Source organism: Hakea prostrata, chromosome 5, assembly GCF_041222555.1.
Source record: "Hakea prostrata isolate BN-2017 chromosome 5, UWA_Hpros_2, whole genome shotgun sequence".
Lineage (NCBI taxonomy): Eukaryota > Viridiplantae > Streptophyta > Magnoliopsida > Proteales > Proteaceae > Hakea > Hakea prostrata.
This window is the reverse complement of record NC_142604.1, coordinates 34288358-34306036: the sequence shown is the minus strand read 5'-3', so window position 1 is coordinate 34306036 and position 17679 is coordinate 34288358.

The window sequence follows — 17679 nt, the reverse complement described above, 5'->3', positions numbered from 1 at the left end:
TCACAAGGGCAAATAATACCAAAGGTCGGTATCTATCTCCTGAACCGGTATTCTCACATGCAACTATACATTGCATTATCAAGAGGAATCTCGATGTCAACAGCAAAAGTATGCATAAAAAAAACCAACAAAACATCCAAATTAGAAGATTATACATAAAATGTGGTCTACAAAGAATTCCTCTTTTAAAGGTAATAGAAACACTACATTTTACGTATAATACTATAAACATAACTACATTTTACTCATCACATTCATCAAATAATTGTTTACAGGATTACTGACCAATCAACATCGACTCAGTGAAAAGAAGCAACATAATAGTCCAAAGAAGATAAAAAATTATACTACATTAATTTTCCGACCTAAATATAAACAAATATTTCTCATTGCTTATATACATACTGACTTACATAAAAACTTTATTGCAGAACATGCAGAACGCAGAACGTGAAACTTCTGAATCAAGAATTTTTTTTTTTATTCTACATAACATTTTTCATATTAGAAAAAAATTATGTTATTTCAAACAAAAGTTCAACATTGTCCCAGATTTTCAGAATTAAAGAAATTCACTAGAAATCAATTATTCACAACATAAATCGACGTGAATAAACCAAATAAAAAAAAATTTATTCTACATAACATTTTTCATTTTAGAAAAAAGTTACATTATTTCAAACAAAAGTTCAATATTGTCCCAGATTTTCAGAATTAAAGAAATTCACTATAAAATTATAAATCAATCATTCACAGCATAAATCGACGTGAATAAACCACACGCGTACCTGCACGTGCGTCCTTACTAGTATATATAAAAAGGTGAAGGGAGAGAGACTAATTATTATTACATATACCACCAAGGAGAGTTAGAACCATAACCTCTTCACTAAGGGCCTATTTAGTTACTTGAGTTTGGAGATTTTAAAAATCTAGAGATTTCAAATCTTTGGAGTCATGGTTCATAAAATTAACTGTTTGGTTAACCTAAATCTTTGGAATGAAATCTATAGATTCATCCTAAATGAAATGATTCATCCTAAAAAAAATCTATGGAGTTATGGTTCAAATGTTTGGCGCTTTTATAGTAAGGGTGAAATCTCTAAATTTCACCTCATACCCATAAATCTACAAATTCACATTTTTAGTATAAAAAGGTGAATCTCTAGATTTTATGAATCCAGAAATTCACACAACCAAACAGGTATAAATCTCCCACTAGAAGACATAGATTAGTTTTGATCGTTCCTTTATTCTTTCAGTTGTATATATTAAGTTACTATCACTTCTGCACTCAGTTACTCTAATTATTTGACATCACCTCCACACTCTGATATTTGTTTTGAGATCCTTCTGAGATCCTTACTTTTGATTTAATTCTTTAACTACATCAATACATTTATTTATTTTTGTTCATAATTACAGTATTGTGTAGAATGGTTGGATGATTGTTTGAGACTTGGTCTTCAGGGCTGTGGATCACACCTCCAGGTATTCTTGCCCATGGCGATGCTATCATAATCAAGATGGACAGCCAATTACATGGTGTATAGGGTTTTAGTCGACCCCGGATCCTCAGTTGATTTACTACCCTAGTAGTGTCTTAAGTAACTGGTTTCAAAGGCTCAGCTTTGGCTCCAAATGGAACCCATTTGTATGGTTTCATGGGTTCTTCTATAAGGTACATTGCTGTTGGATCTAATTATGGGGACGTTCCTAAAGAAAGCAGTCTATCACACCCCACCCAGCTGGTATCAGACTCACTTGAATACCCGTAGATGTGATCCATAACCACGAAGACCTTTGTTATAACCAATCCATAACCACACACATACACAATGGCATAATCAAAGAACAAGCAATTTTAAAGGTATTAAATATAATTTATTACAGTTATCCAAATATAATTTCAAAGTCAAAGTTAAATCAATGGAAATCTAAAAGAGTTATCATAATGAAAGGTTTAAAGTGTGCTTAATCAAATAGTTCAATTCTCAAATTAGAGTTATGCATGCAATCCTAGTCAAACTCCACTAGGTCCTTAAAAATAATCAAACAGCGATCAAAAGAGTTGAACACTATAAGAGCAATCCATGCATGGACACAAGTCGCTATGGGCCTCCACATCTTCACTCACTTGTGTGTCATATGGCTCTGACAGCACTAGGTACCCCAAAATGATGGAGTCCTCATAACCTGTCAAAGAATCTAAAAAAGAGTTTCCACATGGGTTGAGTTCCAACGAACTCAGTGAAGATAACAACATCATATACCACACATTTAAAACATGTATATATTATGAAGTGCAAATGAAATGTAAGGATGTAATATAATGGAAGTATGCTCCTATGAATCTAACCATGCTAGTCTCTATCTAGGTAGACACGCATCAAGACATAGCACCAGCCTCCTCTGGGAAGTCTCACCCAATGACACTAACCAAACTAGGTGTCACGACTGAGGTAATGGGGATAACAATCCAATCACTGACCATGGCTAGGGATTAGGGCCACACTCTCTCATCATGACCACTAGCATGAGATCTAGCACATGTCAGGGAACTTCCTAGCTTAATGCAAGAGGTCATCTACATCATCATATCATGCTAGGTTGGGATATCCATCCTATGGCACCAACCAACTCGGATACGCCTCCCTTAACCTAGTGGTCATCCACATGTAATAGACATGCTATCTCATGTCCCCTCACCTACTCCAATAAACTATTGGGTGCCCACAACCTAGCACCATTGTCATAGGTCACTCAACTTCAATTATACTAACAAAAGGGTGATGGTATGATATGGGTTGACAACTATGCATCTAGACACTTAGAGCATATTTACATATACAGTCTATATGAAATGCAAGGCATCAAGAGCAATGGATGAACCCATAACTTCCAGTAGACTATATACATGAATGCATATCCTCTCACTCCCATCATAATATAATCATAATTGTAATTGAAAGTAAAAATAAAGCAACAATTACAAAATAAATTCATGTTACTACCCATGCATGCATGCCCTACAACAACAGTCACACAAAAACTCAATAAGTATGATAATCATGAGATAAAACATGAATTAAATACATGATTATATAAAATTGTCTTCCTCACCTATCACGGTGTTAGCAATCTACAAGAGACCAAAATGTGAAAGATTGAAAAGCCAAATAATCACCCAAGACCTAGCAAAATCATACAGAAAACAATTGAACTACAATTTGGAACCAAGTCGGACAAAGATTGGACATCGCCTTTTGATTGAACCCAGGAGGGGCCTGTAATATCCAGACCTATTCTAACCCTGACCCTAACCCGGATTCACTGTTGTATTTAGGTCCGAAGACCTGAAGCGCTAGTAGAAGAGACTTATGGACAATTCTGATTGATGATCATGATTCGGAGACCGAGCCTATGGACATTGATGATGATACCCCTTGCTTAAATGCATTGTCAGTGTTTAAAGAAAGTCTGCGCATCGGAGAAGATTAATCTAGTTGAAGTACCTAATGACCTCCTATGTACAATCCGAAGGTATTCCCCGAAACTAGACTTCTTGATTGAATTGTAGAAGAAAACCTCACTCAAATTGACCTTGTATAGCCTTTCAAAACCCTACTTGAAGTTGCTGAACTAAACCTGTTTTTCTGCTGAGAAACATTTTGGTCGATCCTTTTGGTAGATACCATCGACCAAAGTTTCCCAGTCTGCCAAGTTAATGATTCCATAGAATATTCCCATTCTATTTATTATAACCTCGAGCCTTGAGCCCTATTGCAATCATTTTCTCACCTGAAAACGTGGGGGGAGCTTCCCAAAGCAACTCCTTGGCTAATGTGAATGGCACTTCACCAAAAACTCCTTGTTTATCATTGATTCTTGTCTACATCTTCCACACCAAGGTATGAATCACCATTCCACTCTCTATCCTACCATTTTCTATTCTTTTCTATTCCTTTCTTGCTGATGAGACATTGGAGATGGTGCTGCAACCTTGCAACCACCACTCCAAGTGTCTACACATGATTAACCTATGATCTTCTTAGCCATCCATTGATGCTATGCCTCCATCTCATGCCTAGCATATGTATTCCTTAATTTTTCTATTAACATCATGCCATTTTGTACCAAACTGAGTTGTAGGGTATGCTATGTTCATGTTTATCACTACTATATGATTCCAATCGGATTTCTATTAGTTCCCCTAGCTATTACATGCCATTTCCATATCAATGCAATCAATCCCAACTCATGCCATGATGTTTGTCACTTGAACTTGTTAGCTCAATTTGGGGCTTTTTGTTTGGACCATTGGATTGGGTAAATTTCTTGACTTATAGTGCCCTACTACTGTTGTTAAGCATTCCTCCAAGTTTCAGATTGATCTGAACACCGGAAAACCAATTTCGGATGAAAACCCCCAAAATCCACTATTCTTGTCACATCCTCCCAGCCGGACCCTAACTGGCATACCCGAGAGTGTGATCCACAGCCCAAAAGATCAAGTTTAGGAACGATCATATCCATTTAGCATAATAACAAATCAAAAGCAAGAACAAATCATTGTATTCTAATAAGTTAATAATAAAATTCAAGAAAAGATCTCAAAAGAATCACTAAGAATATTAGAGTGCGAAAACATGATACCAAATCAAAAGACAACTGTAGAGTATAGCGGAAATATACTCCACAAACATATGCGGAAGGTAGATTGAAATCTAAGTAAAGCTCTAAGCTAATACAAGTAAAGTAAAAGATAAGTCTAGAAGAAACAAGAGAAATCTAATCCACATCTTCAGTCGGCTCTTCTTCATCTTCAGTCTTCATCTTCTTCACCTTGCCTTTCCTTATATGGATCGTCATCATATTTCAAACCTGTAGAGAAGTCTAACAAAAGATATGGTACAAAAGGAGTGAGTTTCGAAAGAAACCCATTAAGGCAGTTAAATCCATAATAACATAAATGGCAGGATTTCAGAACAAACATAAATGCAATATGGTATGAGACAAACAATGAATGTATGAATCTAACTCTATGTATGCTGGTCTCTATTGGCAGGCATGCTTTAAGTCATAGCACCATACTTCTTTGGGTAGGTCAATCACACAACACCTTTTGGTAGTGGGTCCGGCATCCCTCGGGACATTCCATGGCTGGGGGTTAAGTCACCACTCTCTCACATCACCATTGCTCTAAGTACTGGCGCATGTCAGGGTAAAGCCTAGCCAAATGCAAGTCTTCTACTTAGTTACATCAAGTCAGATCCAGATACGTCCATTCCTCGCCCCTGGCGATCCTTTCCGGTATCCTTCACACTAGAGTCCTCATAGTCCCTGAATACGGACTCATCAACCCTATTGGTTATCCACATGTGGTAAACGGGAAGCTCTCGCGTCCTCTCACGGGTTGGTTACCGGTCTTAAGCGCCCGTGAGCCCAAGTCTATCCATATGCAACCCTCCAATAAATGGCCCCCACAATGTGATTCCTGTCTTCTCACGGGTTGGTTACCGGTCTTGAGCGCCCATGAATCCCCATTGCTACCACGGGTCGTTCGGTCTCAATACCCCTCCGATTAGGGTCTGACATAACGGGGTATTCCTAGCCAAACACTACTAGACAGCCCTAGGTATGAAAACCAATAATTCAAGAAGGTGTCAATGGGCATCTTCAGAGAACATCCCATACTATTCCCTTCAATGTCCAAGGACAGAAGCATCAAAAGGACACCTCTCCTTCCTGAACCATACTTAATCAATCACAATCACAAATCAATCATATCATGTACATTTATAGTATATAGAAAATATACCATAATAAGATCCATCTCATATACAATTAACAAATAAAGACATTCGTAAACTAAAGAAAGCAAGTAAATAATACAACTGTAATTGAAGTAAATACAGCAGTAATATATTCATAAAAGAATCTAATTATGGTAACAAATCCGAAAGATTCTACTATAGAAACTAAAATCACACAATCTATGCTATTATAGAAGTAACCATCCTTACCTTATATAACTTGAAGAGAATCTCCAAGGATCAAGGAGAATCTTCCCAAACTTGGCAAGAAGGTCCTAAACAAGTATATATATCATATTAGGAAAGAAACCTAGAAGGAAAGATATCAAAACATCCAAAACAGACCAAATCTGGAGTTGCTATACTCATTGGTCGATTGGATTGGTCTACTGTCTCAGTCGACCAATCAGTCGACCAACAGAGACAGTGGCCTACAAAATCAGAGTTTTAAGAATAAAGAACCGAATTTGGTGGTTCAAAAGGGTACCAAACAAGGGGAAAACTACTATGACAGTATCCTAGTATATAGAGGACTTCAAAACACTAATCAAATCAAGTCTTCAAGTTACAAATTAGGAAACAAAAGTTACCATAATTAGATCAATCATGGTTCTTGAAGAATTCATAGTAAAAATCATGGACAAGATCGATAGGATGATGGATCATTGATTGTGATAAAGAAATCATGAAAAGCATGCATAGATCTTCAAGAAAAATAGATCTAAGACTGAAGAACATGAATCTAAATAAGGAAACAAAACTTACCATAAATGTATCAGTTATGGTTTTCGAAGAAAGCATGGTATGATCAAGAAGAAAGAACTAAAGATTGACAGGTTACAACTGTGAAACCCAGCCCTAACCTTGACCCGGAAACTTTGTTATTTGTAGGTCCAGTGACCCGAAGTAAAGCAAGAAGTCAGCTTTGGGCCATCCCAGTGGAGGACTTGGTGTCTGGCTTTGAATCCATGAGTGTTGATGATGAGGTTCTATTTATGGAAACTGAATCTTGATGAAGATCGGATTAGTTGATGGACTTGGAGTGCTCTCTATCATGGTTTGAAGGCATTTCTACCTGTTAGGTAAGTCACTTGGTATGTGTGCAAAACCCCTTTAGGTTTGGATTTGATCCCGGGCCTTCAATTCCCTCGTTTAGAGGTTGTTGAATCGATTGGTCGACTCATTGGTCGACTGGACCAGTCGACCAATCCAATCGACCAATGGGTTCTATCTTTGGTAATTAGGTCTTGCTTGCTCTATTTAAGTCCAATCTCGAGTCTACTTCGTATTTTCTGCCTCCAAACTCTTTGGAACGAACCAAAGACCTCTGCAAGTCATCTCCCTTGCGTTCTTGGTGTTTATCTTGACGGATCTTCGTCAAAACTCGTGTTCTTACACAAAAAGGTATGTTTACACTCTCTTCTTCTTCTTCATCCTTGTTTTCTTTCCTTTTTGAGTTGAGACAGTAGAGGAGATGCTGCATTATCTGTTGCAAACATCTCTGAACTTATCTCTCATGATCTTCCTAAGGATTAATGGCTAATGCGATGTCTTAACCATGATCATTGCAAGCTTTTGAAGGAATCATGATCAAATCATGATCTTGTCTTTGTTCATCTTTTGATTTAAATTCTGATCTTCTTAGACCTACTATATTGATCATGTTAGTAGTCAATCGCTGTGTTTTCTTTACATGATCCATGATCTATCAATCTCTAGTTGTTTCTCTTCTACCATACCATGCTTTCTTCAAGAATCATGATTGATACATCTTTGGTAGGTTTTGTTTCCTTATTTAGATTTATGTTCTTAGATCTATTTTCTTGAAGATCTAAGTATGCCTTCCATGATATCTTTATCAAAATCAATGATTCATTCTCCTATTGTTCTTGTCTATGATTTGTATCTTGAACTCTTCAAGAACCATGATTGATCTAATTATGGTAACTTTTTGTTTCCTAATTTGTAACTTGAAAACTTGATTCGATTACTGTTTTGAGGTCCTCTATATGTTAGGATACTACCAATGTAGTTTACCCCTTGTTTAGTACCCTTTTGAACCACCAAATTCGGTTCTTTATTCTTAAAACTCTGATTTTGTAGGCCACTTGTCTCCATTGGTCGATGATTGGTCGGACCGATTGGTCGATCGGGACAATGAGACCAATCCAATCGACCAATGAGTACAGCAACTCCAGATTTGGTGTGTTTTGGATGTTTTGATATCTTTTCTGTTAGGGATCTTCCCTAATATGTTGTATACACTTGTTTAGGACCTTCTTCTCAAGTTTGTCAAGATCTTACTTGATTTCTTAGGATTCCTTTGCAAGTTATAAAAGGTAAGGATGGTTACTTCCTTAACAACATAAATTGCATATCTTAGTTTCTATATTTGAATCTTGTTAATTTATTTCTTTAATTAGATTCTTACAATGTTATACTACTGTGGTACTGTCTTAATATCAGTAACATTACTTGTTTATATTAAATTGACTCATGTATGATTTACTTACCAGTTATATACAAGTTGATTGTAATTATTGATTTCTTTCCATATATGAAGTTACCATATATGTAATGTTATGAATTGATGCTTGTGTATGCTTAAGTATGGTTTGGAAAGGAGAGGTGTCCTTTTGACACTTCTGTCCTAGGACTACTATGGGAATATTATGGGATGTTTCCGGAGATGCCCTCTGGACACCTTCCTAAACTGTTGGATGACATATTTAGGACTGTCTAGTAGTGTTTGGCTATGATGTCCCGTTATGTTAGACCCTAATCGGAGGGGTATTGAGACCGAACAACCCGTGGTAGCAATGGGGATTCGTGGGCGCTCAAGACCGGTAACCAACCCGTGAGAGGATAGGAATCACATTGTGGGGGCCATTTATCGGTAGGGTTGCATATGGTTAGACTTGGGCTCACGGGTGCTCAAGACCGGTAACCAACCCGTGAGAGGACGTGAGAGCTTCCCGTTTACCATATGTGGATGACCAATAGGGTTGATGAGTCTGTAGTCAGGGACTATGAGGACTCTAGTGTGAAGGATACCGGAAAGGATCGCCAGGGGCAAGGAATGGACGTATCTGGATCTTACTTGATGTAACTGAGTAGAAGACTTGCATTTGGCTAGGCTTTAACCCTGACATGCGCCGGTACTTAGACCAATGGTGATGTGAGAGAGTGGTGACCTATACCCCAGCCATGGAATGTCCTGAGGGATGAAGGACCCATTACCAACTGATGATGAGTGAATGAGACTTTCCTAAAGAAGTACGGTGCTATGACTTAAAGCATGTCTGCCATTAGAGACCAACATACATAGAGTTAGATTCATACATTCATTGTTTGTCTCATACCACATTGCATTTATGTTTGTTTTGAAATCCTGCCATTTATGTTATTATGGATTTAACTGCTTTACTGAGTTTCTTTGAAACTCATTCCTTTTGTACAATGTTTGTTAGACTACTCTCTGGGGTTCGAGTATCATGACTGCTCGTATGAAGAAGTGCAAGGAGAAGAGGCATATCTCCAGGAAAGTGATTGCGGTTATGACAATTACACTGAAGATCCCGCGAGTGGTTATGCTCCGCACGATGCTTAGTCCGACCATAGAGTGGAAGCGCCCTTGTGCCATTTATGAGATTTATACTTATAGGGATATTGTCTATAAGATTGAGAACAATTTAGTTACCTATTGTACCTGCTATTGGGATTAGATTCTATTATGTTTCTTCTCTTCTAGAACTACATTTTCGCTGGTTGTAGAGAGGGATTTCGCCTCACTTTACTTATTTGATTTAGACACTCTGATTATATTTAGTACTCTAATTTATATATATGATTCATTCTTTCCTTATTTGGATCTATGGTTTATCTTTCGCACATCGATTATTATTGTTCATGATTATGTTATTGTTTATGTGGGAGGTTGATTACTCGATACCTGATCTTCGGGCTGTGGATCACACTCTCGGGTATGCCAGATTGGGTACCGGCTGGGAGGATGTGACAACAACTCTTGTAAAGAAAACACAGCGATTAACTACTAATATGATCAATAAAACAGATCTAAGAAGATCAGAATTTGAATCAAAAGATGAACAAAGACAAGATCATGATTTAGATCATGATTAAGATCATTGCATTAGCCATTAATCCTTAGGAAGATCAGGAGGGATGAGTAGAGAGATGTTTGCAACAGAGAATGCAGCATCTTCTCTACTGTCTCAGCCCAAAAAGGAAAGAAAAACAGAGATGGAGAAGAAGAAGAGAGTGAAGACATACCTTTGATGCAAGAGGAAGAAGATTACTTGAGTTCTTGCGAGGGATCAACCAAGGATGCAAGGAAATTGATTAGAATGGAGTTATAACTCGTTCCAGAGGCTTAGGAGGCAGAGGAGACGAACTAATCCCGAGATTGGACTTAAATAGAGCAAGAAAGACCTAAATCTGGAAAACAGATCTCATTGGTCGATTGGATTGGTCTCTGGCCATCGACCAATCAGTCGACCAATGGAGACAGCAAGGTACAGATTGCACTGTTTTGGTCATAACTTCTTCGTTTGAAGTCCGATTGATCCGAAATTCGAAAGGGAACTTCACACAAACATAATAAGACTATCTTGCATGAATTGGGAATCATCCATGGTCCGAAAATCAGTACTTTATTACTTGGGAACATGAGTTTCTAAATTGGAAACAACATGGTTCTCATAGCAAACTCACCGTGGATTCAAGGGAAGAATTAGAGAGAACAAGGCTTCTCTCTAATGGAATATCAAGAACATATTAGAGGCAAGGATAAATAAATAGAAAATCAAAAGAATACTAATCCTAGAATGAGAGGAATCAAAAATAGAAACTTACTAGAATGCTTATATCAATGGTCAACATAGAAGGCTAAAATGGCTAGAAAGAAAGGAGAATTGATTCAAGGAGATGAAACACATTGGAACAATAGTAAAGGCTAAGATCAAACATGTTAAACATTAATGAGAAAAGAAGCTACAGTAGAATGATCATGCTGTCGAAAACTCAATCAAAATCAGTGAAGAATTGAGGAGATTCACCATGTGGTTTCAAGGAATGAATAAAGTGATTGGGGGTTCACTCTGAGACATAAAGAGATTAGAGAATAGGTAGCTATAGTAGTGTAACACCTTCTCCATAATCAAAACATCAAGATAGAACATAAGAAGAAGAAAAGAGAGAAGAAGGAGATAGAACACTGGAATCAAGGTCCAACTTCAAGATGTAACATTAAAATGACCTTTCTTCATCCAAAATAGATAGGGTGTCTTGGCTAGGTTTGGGCTGGATTTCACAATTCTGTCCCAAAGAGAATTTTGGTCGATCCCTCGACCAAGGACATCGACCAAAGTTGTTGCTGACAACAACCTTGGCTGGTTTTGATCCAATTAGCATCCGATCTTCCCAATTTCTTCTCTAACTTATTATTGATGTTTGTTTAGGGTCTTAACAATTCTTTTGGACTATTTCTTGGTATTCTCAATTCATCATTAATTCAACCCAAGGTAAGGATGGTTATCTCCATAAACATATAGATCATCAACTTATGATTTATGTTCTTATATATGAATAGAGTCTCTTGATTACTTTTAAATCTTTATAAGACTGTTATATATGTGTTAGAACAGTAGTATTGAAATCTTTATACTCTTGTCATGTTATATTACTATTCTTGTTTACTTATGTCTATGACGATTCATTTCAATATCATGATTTAACTTTTATGATAAGATGTATTGGATGCATGAAAGATGATGAACTTGAATATGTGATTGCCTACGTATAACTTGGGATTGGGGAGTGTCCTATTGACACTTCTGTCCTTAGGCATCGGAGGGAATAGTATGGGATGTTCTCCGATGGTGCCTATCGACACTCTCCCGGGTTATTGGATGACATACATAGGACTGTCTAGTTGGGTGGCTAGGTTTATCCTTGTCGTGTCAGACCCGAATTGGAAGGGCATTGAGACCGAATGACCCGTGGTAGTGTATGGTTGGATGGGCACTCTAGGCCTGTAACCAATCCGGTAGGGGACATAAACCATGCTACGAATACCCGAAAGGGGCCATTTATTGGTAGGGTTGCAAATGGCTAGACTTGGGCTCACGGGCACTCAAGACCGGTAACCAATCTGTGAGAGGACATGAGAGCTTCCCGTTTACTATTTGTGGATGACCAATAGGGTTGATGAGTCTGTAATCCGGGATTACGCCGACTCTAGTGTGAAGGATACCGAAAAGGATCGCCGGGGGCGAGGAATGGACGTATCTGGATATGAGTTGACTGACTGAGTAGATGACTTGCATTGGGCTAGGCCCCTCCCCTAAACCGCGCCCCAACTTTAACCAACGGGGGTGTGGGGGGGCGGTGACCTATTCCCCTTCCATGGTTTTTGAGATGACTTTATCGAACTTCCCTGGCAGACCCAAGATATCTTGTATGATTGAGGGGGAGTGACTGACCACCCAAAAAAGTATGGTGCTATGACTTAAAGCATGTGTACCCTAGAGACTAGCATTTATAGAGTTAGTATCATATTTGCATCATATGTTTCATATCACATTGCATTATGTTATGTTCTCTATTTGTATGATTTCTAATTATGGAATAACTACCTTGCTGAGTTCTTCGAACTCATTCCTCTTTGTTAGTGCAACCTAAAGGGGGGTGATTAGGTTGCAACTAGTGGATTGTCCCAATTTTTTGGTTTGTGAGGAAATACAAGGTAAATTGAAAGTTCAAATGAAATTAAACAATACAATCAACCACAAGACAAGTATTTTATAGTGGTTCGACTTTGCAAGTCTACGTCCACTCCTCTCTTGGCCTCAAGAGAGTATTCCACTATTGATTCTTTTTCAATACAATGGGTAGAGATCAAACCCTTACAATAATCTTTGTTACGGGGCAAGAGAACCCTTTACAATCTTTGTTTAGCAAGCAGGGCAAGAGCACCCCTTAACAATCTTTGTTTACGGGCAAGAGCACCCAAGCAATCTTTGTTCACGGGCAAGAGCACCCAAAGACCAATTCTAATCTACCTAGACTAGAATTGAGACAATTACAAAGGAAGGATGTTACCTTACAAGAGGTGTGACACTTTACCTCTTGTGTGAATTGATGCAATGTGAGTTGTATGCTCAAATAGAGATGTATGCACCACCTACGCCTTCAATCACTTCAAGCTTGACTTTCACAATCTTACATTGTACCTTGGTATTGTTCTTCAAGGTTGGGAGAGGGTGAGAGGCAAAGCACAAGGCTTTCTAGCAATTTGAGAGCTTAGGATCACTTGGGGAGTGGGTGATCAAGTGTGAGTGTTCTCGCTCTCAAATGAGGTGAATTGGGTTTATATAGAGCACCTTTGAGTGCCAAAACCCAATCCCCAACGGATAGAAAACGGACACATTTTTGTCCAGTTTTTCAGCCCAGACGGACGTCCGTCTGGTCAGACGGTCATCCGTCTCAAAAGTATCCGTTGCAAACAACTGTAGAGGATATTCTCTTTAAACTACCCGTTATAGTCAAATCTAGGCCAGACGGACGTCCGTCTGCACAGACGGTCATCCGTCTGGCTTGGACTGGCTCAGATGGGCATCCGTCTGGCCTTCTGTTGTTTCTGAGAAATAGAGTTATCAGTACAGACGGACATCCGTCTGCTCAGACGGCCGTCCGTCTGAACTCTGTTTTGCTGACTTAAGTTGGGGCTGGGACATGGCTTGGGTTTTTGGACTTTTTGGTCAACCCTAAGCATTGTACACCTCACTAACATGTCCTAGGTCACTCTAGTAATATGAATTACATATAATTGATGCATTTACATGAATGTGTATGCGAGAGTGTCCTAAGCCCTAATTCAACCTAAGTCTTGATCTTCGACTTGATCTTCGACTTGATTTTATGCAACGGTCTTCATGTCCATCTTGGCATGGTCATCTTGACTTAGACTTCATGTCTATCTTGGCATGATCTTGGCTTTGACTTGAGCATATGGCTTTGACTTGGAGTTGGTCCACTTGTTCTCATCTTGAACTAAAACATCATAACTCAATATAGCCATTAGTAATTCATGCTTATTATCATCAAAACCAATAGAGGCTGATGTGGCAATTGCTGACATAGCATTTCCCAATACTTTTGTACAAATGTTTTTAGACTATCCTACAGGTACCGAAGATTATGATGGCACCCCCTTCGAGACGGATTATGATTCCGTATACTATCCTTTCGGGTAGTGGCATCTGTGAAGATCCGAGTGTTGGTGCCGGGGAGGATTACTATTCGCACCAAGGTTAGCCCCACGGTTGTGCGGGAGCAGCAGAGCTGGGTTTACTTCATCCGTACCATTGAGGAGACTATTATTAGAGTAGAAGAAACCCTAGCTTAGTGCCCCATTTCCCTAGTGTATTTATGGAGTATTTGGACCTGTAATGAACTTGTTTGGATTTATCTTTTAGATACTTGGACATGTAACTAACTTTATCACACTTCTTTTCCGCTGCTTTAAGAGGGTGGTTATCATACCTTCTCTCACCTTTATGATTATGTTCACACTCTGATATTATCTATTTTCCGCACTCTGATTTATTTAATCTTACCTTATTCATGATACTTAGTATTAGTTGTTTTTTTTACCTTGATTATTATTGTTCATGATTATGTTATTGTGTATGTGGGAGGCATGGACCTACGAATCTTGATCCTTGGACTGTGGATCACATTCCTGGGTATTCCAGATGGGGTACCGGCTGGGTGGATGTGACAGGGCCAGTCAATTGGTCTTCCATGGCTGGTCGACCACCACTGGTCGATCGCCTCCTGGGTGTGAACTAGGTTGGGTCTCTCCTTGCTTCATTTTGAATGCCCAAGTTTTGAGGGTTTCAAAGCTATAATGGAATAGTGACGATGCCCCATAAATACTCCCAAAAACATCCAACAAAGTGTCCTAACATAAATCCCCATATTGATTTACAGAAAGCTTCCTATGAGCATCTCTGAGATGACAAATTGAACCTAAATGGGGAGAGCAACACAAATCACCACTCAATAGGTTGGAAGACATGATGATAATCATCAAACAACATTCAATTTCTAACAACTACCACCATCAATGCCATCTACCATCATAAATTCACCAACAAAATTTGATGGAAAGGAAAAATGAGGGTTTTCTTACCTCCACATGACTTTATCCTTGAGATTCATGCTTTGGTACCACCAAACTTTCAAAGATTCTACAAAGCCCCAAACTCTTAGCCTCCAAGAACATAAGATATTTGTTGGTGAGGCAAAAGAACAAATAGGGTTTTCAAACATCAAAATCTCAATTGGACCAACCACGTTCAGGAGACTACCCCAATATCTTTTTCATCTGAAAGTGTTTCCATCAGGCTTCATCTTTGAGACTCTCATAAACATGCATGACTCAGTGGTAACATTTACCTGGGCATTGGGGTCTTCTAACCTCGATTTTCGTGTATGCCAAATCTACCTTCCTCCACCATTTAGGTTAGCTTTCTCTCTCCTTTGAAAATCATTTATGCTGGCCGGGTCATCTCCTATCTCATCCATATCCATGGGTTCACTCCTGAACCCTTGGTCTTGAATTAGATGGCCCATAGGTGTCTTCTTCTCACTCCAGGTTCTTGAACTTGAAAAGATACGTTATCAGGTTAAGATTCTAGGGATTTCACATACCCACCAAGTAACTTTTATGGTTGTAAAAAGTTTGTTGGCATATAATGTGATCCTTGGGAGATTGACATTGAGCACCTTGGGTGTCATGGTCTCACCCAAGGATATTAAAGGCAAGTTCCCCACGGGGAGTGGAGTCAAGGAGTGCATAGCATATCAAAGATCCTCCAAAAGTGTTGCACCAACTTCATGAGGTTTAACATGTTAATAGATGCAATGATGTGGAATGAGGTTTTGAGTTTTATGGACACATACGTGGGCTACAACCAGATTCTGATGAATCCAGAAGATGAAATCATATGTGTTTATGATAGATGAGGAAAGCAACTTTTATAAAGTCATGCCATTTAGATTAAAGAATGTTGGGGCCAAATAGCAGAGGGCTGTGAACATAACTTTTGGCAGAATAGGTTGGGAATTGGTAAACAACATAGCTTGAGGAGACCATATAATTGACCTTTGCCGAAGTTTTTGACATCCTTTGTGTAATAACCCTTGTAATTCTAACCCGGAATCTGTATTGCAGGTTCGAGTACTCGAAGTTCCAGTCGGAAGAAGCTATCAGCTATCCAGATTGAAGCCCTTGATCCCCACCTTGAGCTCATGGTTCTGGATATAGCCGGTAAAGAGCCTGCCTTACTAGGAATCTAAAGAAGATCTAGTGGAAACCTAGAATGGACTGGGCAGGTGGATTTCTAGCATGAGTCAAGTCGAGTTTGAAGATGTCCAAAATCAAGGGAAGATCCCCCTATGTGTTGGTTTAAGTTAAATTGGTGTTGGGGATCAACCGGGAGAGCAAAGCACCCAAGTACTGAAAAGTACTAGGGGCGGTTGATTGACCCAACCAAACCTAAGCGTCGGTCGGTCTAGTTACAGGATTTAAACCCTGTTTTGCCCCCAACCCTCTATAAATAGTCATCCATGACCTAATTTTGCATTATTATATTTGTGGAGGTTATTGTGGATGGTGGGGAGACTCTACACATGTGGTTGGTGGTGAAGAACCCTCGATTCGCGAAGAAGGCTTGGATCTCACTTTTACTTTCAGATCTTTCAGAGGTTAGTAAGCACGCTCTTGTTTCACTTGAATTCTATATTGTTAGAGAGATGTTCCTCCATCTAAAATTCAGTAGTGGTGAGTTGGAGTGTTTAGAGTCCTTCCCATCAATGATCTCGACTAGATCAAGCCCGAAGATGGATTCTTATAGCCGGATCAAGGGCTGATTTTCGAATAAAATGAAATGGATTTTAGATCTTTCTTCTTCTGTGATTTGGAGTGTGGTGACCTCTCTAGAGTTCTAAGGACGAAATTCGGATTTGAACCACCCCAAAAAATAGATCTAGGATGGGTGATCAAAAGTCTAAATGTTGGACTTGGAATTCTTCCCGAGATGGGACAACCTAAAATTCCAAGTGTTCACCATCCTGTGAATTTCCATTTTTGACTATATAGATGCAGGAGAAGTTCTATATGTATGGGAGAACCCCAAAGAAGAGACTATGGAGATGTCAATGGGAAGTGGTACTGCACAACACGAACCCTCTTGCGGGTGCATGGGGTGCTCTTATAGCACCTATTGACGACAAGAGGATCCATGTGGTTCGTCATTTGGATAGGTCAACGAGAGAGGTTTTATGACACCTTTTATTGAGAGATTAAAAGAGAAATGTGCCAGTCTTGAGAAAGACAAGAACACTTATTAGACTTTGAAATTTTCTCTGCTTCCGCTGAAACACTCTTTTGGATACATTTCTTTGATTCAATCTTTGGATTACATTTATTACCTTTTTATTGGATTTTGGATACTTTGTTTCCCATAAATTAATTATTGAACTGTTTTTTGCTCTTGATTTGGTATTGTGTGCATTAGTTATTACTGATGGCTAAACTGTGGATCTTATGATTGTGGATCGCACCTATGGGTTGTAAGGCAGGACTGATACTAGTGGGTGAGGTGTGACACTTTGGACCTATCAGATGAGACTAAATCTGAAGAAGTGCAAATTCAGGCTCTTCAAGGAAGTTCTTAGGTTTTATGGTATCTCAGTGTGAGATACAGACCAACCTCAAAAATATCAAGGCATTGATTTAGATGCGACCTCCCAAGACAATCAAAGATGTGCAAAG